Source organism: Gopherus evgoodei, chromosome 4 (genome assembly GCF_007399415.2).
Source record: "Gopherus evgoodei ecotype Sinaloan lineage chromosome 4, rGopEvg1_v1.p, whole genome shotgun sequence".
Taxonomy (NCBI): domain Eukaryota; kingdom Metazoa; phylum Chordata; order Testudines; family Testudinidae; genus Gopherus; species Gopherus evgoodei.
The window spans coordinates 127,502,065-127,507,606 of NC_044325.1; the positions used below are offsets into that span (position 1 = coordinate 127,502,065).

At 51.7% G+C, this 5,542-nt stretch overlaps 1 pseudogene; it reads left to right on the forward strand.

Moving 5' to 3' along the window:
* The first annotated feature begins 1,066 nt into the window (after positions 1 to 1,066).
* LOC115650698 lies at positions 1,067 to 2,021 on the forward strand (annotated as a pseudogene).
* Positions 2,022 to 5,542: the final 3,521 nt, after the last annotated feature.

Consider the following 5,542-nt stretch of genomic DNA (forward strand, 5'->3'; position numbering starts at 1 on the left):
TAATCTCGTAGTGTAGACATACCCTTAGAGGCACCCGGGAGGTGGTGTGTAATTGTCCCAGGTCACTGGGTTGGGGCTCGAGCCACTTTTGGTTGTATTGTTGAAAAGGAAGCCCTAGATACTGAACCCGGCCCTTGCTGCTGATGGCTCCACCTGGCAAAAGCACCAGCACAAACATGTATACACCAATGAGTTACCATCTAAATCCTAAGAGTGACAGAGTTGTCGAGAGCTGTCATTTCAAAGAGTCTTTCAGGGCAGATCCAGGAAGTAGCCCAGGGGTTCTCTGGCTTCAGAGTTAAAAAAACAAAAAAGATGATGGAAAATTTTCCTGTGGTTTAATTTCATCCATTCAGCTTCCAAGCCCATATGACCAGCTTCCTGGCACCATAGCATTTCCCAGGTCTGACAGAGCCATTAATGAATCATTTGTATTGTGAGGTTCCATGATTCCCCATCTGGAGGGACAGAAGGGGTGGGGCATGAGAACGATTCCCAGGCCTGAGTGCACAAGCTCAGGCCAAACATTTTCAAAGTTATAAAGTAAAATGTATATTTCTTCGTAGCATGGAGTGCCACCATGGCAAGTGAGATGAATGTAGGCAGCGACTCACAAGCATTTCACAGAGGCTAAACACTAAGTATATTCTTGTAAAACTAATCCCTGTTTTGAGCAAAACTACTGTACAGGTGTGACCTGATCTGGGCTCCAGCTGCAAGGGTGTCAGTTCTTTGCTAACATCAGCAGCCTGGGCAAGAGCTGGCATCTGGCCTGCCAGGGTCACACCCGATGGCATTTCTATGTCATGACCGGTGTCTGCGGCAGTGGAGTGGAGGGGTTGTTCTCGGGGGACATTACTTGCTTAAGGTGGCCCAGGCCAGTGGTAGAACTAGGTCTCCATCTGCTGATCTAGCCACTGGACCACACTTCCCCTGCAGGAGATGAAGCTGGTAGTGCCCATGTCCTAGGGGCAAGAGTTGGGAGAGAAGCCCAGTGCCCACATCCTTTCCATTGGCAGGCTGGCCCGCCTGACGCTGCCCTCGCTGAGACTGCTGGGAGCGGTGGATGGAGCCAGTTAACATCTCACAGTCCAACTGGACGCAACCCTTTATACCGGCATCATGGCGAGCAGCCTTCCTGATCGCCACGCTGGCCATCGGGCTGCCAGCCAACACATTCATCTTCTGGCTGACAGGGTGGCGGCTGCAGCGCCGGGGCCTGTCCATCTTCATCCTAAGCCTGGCCACCTCTGACTTCCTCTTCCTCTCCATCACGGTCATGCAGATCATGGAGACCTTGCTGGACGACAACTGGGTGCTGGGCACCCCCATGTGCCACCTGCATACTTCCTCTACAACTTGAGCTACCACTGCAGCCTCTTCCTGCTGGCCGCCCTCAGCGTGGACCACTGCCTGCTGATGCTGCTGCCCCTCTGGTACCGCTGCCACTGTCCCCTGCGGCTCTCCTGCTACATCTGCTTGGGGGCCTGGCTGGTGGCTGCCCTGCTCACCATCAAGGGCTTCATATTCACCGATGTCGTCCTGTATCCAGATGGGATGCTCGTCTGCTCCAGCAACTGGGGAAAATATGAGTGGCCCCTGCGCCTCCTGGAGGTGCTGGTGGAGGGACTCTTCCCCTTCGTCTTCATGGTGACCCCCATGTCGCCACCTTGTCCCGCACCTTCCGGCGCCACACCCGGCCCCCCAGCAAGTTCTACCACATCGTGGCTGCCACCCTGTCAGCCTATGTGCTGCTCAACCTCCCCTTCCAGATCGTCCAGCTGCTCTTCCTGGTCTCCTGGGAGCACAAGGAGTTCAACAATCACATGTCCTCCTTCATGGTCTACTTTGGCTACCTGATCAATCTCAACAGCAGCATCAACCCTCTCATCTACATCATCTTCGGCTCCAACATCTGCACGGGCTGCAGCCGCCACACGACCTCCTCCCTTGCCATGGCCATCACCGAGTAGCAAGGGAGGAGCCCTGGGGACATGCCCAGCACGTCCTTCTCAGCTTAGCCTTGCCAACAAGGCCCTGTTCTTCTCTCCCTCCATGGCCCAGACTCTGCTCTGGCAAAGCTTCATTTACCAGTCAAGTGATCACTGGCTCCCCTCACAGGGCCTGGCCACAATGGGGGGGCAGGGTCTGTGCACAATTGTAGGTTCACTAGTGCAAAGGCTTGTGTAAATTGGCGCAAGGTATGGGTTTGGTCAGGAGCAACCAGTTCCTGGAAGCTACCAGGAGAAGTCACACCAGTGCCAAGGCCCAATTTGCCCCATTTCCCCAGCCTAGACTAGCTCCCATGGGGACAGATCCTCAGCAGATGCAAAGCAGGCCCAGCTCCACACGAGTCAATGGCCCAGGAACACCTGGCCCTAGGCAAGGCAATGTAAACACTGACGTGGCTGCAGCTGCCAACCCACAGATGTCAGGAGACACTGTGGTGAAGGGTTGCTTTGCAATCTTGCCTTTAGGTGTGGCTCCAAGATAACTGTGTTCTAATACAGTGGCTGTTCTGTACATTACAGCCAGATACCCAGTGCTGAGGGTACAGTGCCCCCCTTATTCTGTCTCCCTGGGTCCCTGCAGCCTGACTGTTCTGACGTGCTGAAAGCAGGCCCAGGCTCCTCTTAGCACACATGACTATGACACAGAAGCTGCAGCCCAAGTGTATGTTGGGGGGGGGCTGCATCAGAACCACACACCCGAAGGGTCGGAATTAAGTCCACAGGGCTGTCCTGGGGATCCCATCTTCCCAAACCCATCAGGGGGCAGGTACTGCTCCCCCCAGCACTCCATGGGGGCAGGACACAACAAAGAGGGCCACACCCCATGGCTTTAATTCTGACCCCTTGGCCATGTGGTTAATTCTGACCTTCCCCCCCCCACACACACAGAGCTCCCCCCAGTTGCCCCAGCAGGGTGTCCAGTGTGTGGCCCTGGCCGCCTGCCAGCACCTCCTGCTTAGGGACTCAGAGCCACCTTTGCCCCCACCAGGCGGGAGTGGGGTAAGAGAAGTGCCCTGGAGATGCGCTGAGCTCATGTCAGCCCAGGGCTCCCAGGTGAGTGACTGCAGGTAGGGGCATGGGGGATCAATGGGAGAAGGGTTCCCCCTGCTGAGCAATCTCAGCCACACTGACACTGGGCAAGGGGGATGAGAGCTGCATCACAAGGTGTTGGAGGGGGAAGTGATTTTCTCCTACCCCCAGCTGGGGGCTTGCCCACATTTCCAGGGAGCTGCCCAATTGCATGGCAAAAGGGGAATCCATCGGGGGCCTTGGGATCCAGACCCCAGTTAGTCTGGATCTGCCCAATGACCCCAGCAGGATGAGACAAGAGCTGCAAATTCATTCCTGGAGTGAAGAATGAGGAAGCAGGACAACAGCCCTGTCATAAACAGATAGTAGGGTTTAATAGAACAGAAGTACTTCATATCTCTTTTGCCTGTAAAGGGTTAACAAGATCAGTGAGCCTGGCTGTCACCTGACCAGAGGACTAATCAGGGGACAAGATACTTTCAAATCTTGAGGGAGGCAAGTTTTTGTGTGTGCTGTTAGTGTTTGGTTGTTGTTTACTCTGGGGACTCAGAGGAACCAGACGTGCAACCAGGTTTCTCTCCAATCTCTCCGATACAAGCTCTTATAAGTTCAGACTAGTGAGTACTAGGTAGATAAAGCGAGTTAGGCTTATGTTTGTTTTCTTTATTTGCAAATGTGTATTTGGCTGGAAGGAGTTCAAATTGGTATTTTGCTGAAAGGATTTTCATTTGTACTTGTATACTTAGGCTGGGAGGGTATTCCCAGTGTCTATAGCTGAAAGACCCTGTAACATATTCCATCTTAAATTTACAAAGATAATTTTTACTGTCTTTTCTTTCTTTAATTAAAAGTTTCTTGTTTAAGAACCTGATTGTTCTTTTTATTCTGGTGTGAGACCCCAGGGGACAGGGTCTGGTTCCACCAGGGAATTGGTGGGGAGAAAGGTTAATTTCTCTCTGTGTTAGGATTACTGACTCTCTCAGAGACAGTCTGGGAGGGGGAGAGAGAAGGAGGGGGAAAGGAGAATTTTACTCTCTATTTTAAAATTCAAGGAGTTTGAATCACAGTGATCTTCCAGGGTAACCCAGGGAGGGGAAGCCTGGGAGAGGCAACGGTGAAGGAAAGGGTTTACTTTCCTTGTGTTGAGATCCAGAGGGACTGGGTCTTGGGGGTCCCCGGGCAAGGTTTTGGGGGGGACCAGAGTGTACCAGGCACTGTAATTCCTGGTTGGTGGCAGCGCTACAGGTTCTAAGCTGGTAATTGAGCTTAGAGGAATTCATGCTGGTACCCCATCTTTTGGACGCTAAGGTTCAGAGTGGGGAATTATACCATGACAAGCCCCTCTTTCCCACACAGGCCATTGGCAGGAGTGATTGAACCCGTGAACTTGGGAGCTAAAAGCATAAACCTCAACTGCTTGAGCTAACCTCCCCACTCTGGGAGGGGAGGGGTTGCTACTAAAAGTAATTTTCCCTCTGCTGATACTCACCCCTTCTTGTCAACTGTTTGAAATGGGCCACCTTGATTGAATTGGCCTCGTTAGCACTACAAAAGTAATTCCCTTCTCCCCCTTGGGATTCACCCCTTCTTGTCAACTGTTGAGAATAGGCCACTTCCACCTTAATTGAATAGGTGTGTTAGCACTGACTCTTCACCCACCCCCCTTGGTAAGGCAACTCCCATCTTTTCATGTGCTATAATATATATTCTGCTTACTGTGTTTTTCACTTCATGCATCTGATGAAGTGGTTTTTAGCCCACAAAAGCTTATACCCCAATAAATTTGTTACTCTCTTAGGTGCCACAAGGACTCCTCGTTGTTTTTGCTGAGACAGACTAACACAGCTGCCCCTCTGAAATCTGCCCCCTGCTCTGTTAGCACAGGTGGAGCAGGCCCAGCAAGCTGTAGCTAAGGCCCAGGCACCCCAGCAAGAGCAGAGCACCATGGAGAATGGGCCTGAGTCACAACTGCTCCCCACAGTCCAATTCCACTCCCCTCCTTGGGGCCACATTCTGCCCCCTGCATCCCACAGGCCACCAGTCGCCTCCTGCAGTCACAGTTGCTGCAACTTCACGTCCCCATCTGAGGGCTCTTTTTACCCAGCAGTGCCAAGCTAGGGTGGGGACCCCATCTGTGTGTGTCCTGGACTGTAAGCAGGAGTGAAAGTAGAAATAGGGACTGTCATAAACAGATAGCTAAGGGTTAATGTCTCTTTCACCTGGAAAGTAGTAACCTGAAATACCTGACCAGAGGACCAATCAGGAAACAAGACTTTTTCAAATCTGGGTGGAGGGAAGTTTTGGGTGTGAGTTCTTTGTCTAGTGTCTGACCCTCTCGGCTCTGAGAGTGATCTCTCTCTATCTCCATCTTTCTAATCTTCTGTTTCCAAGTTGTAAGTACAAAATTAGTAAGACAATAGGTTTATATTGGTTTTTTTTTTTTGTATTTACATGTGTGTAGTTGCTGGAATGTTTAAACCGTATTCTTTTTGGATAAGGCT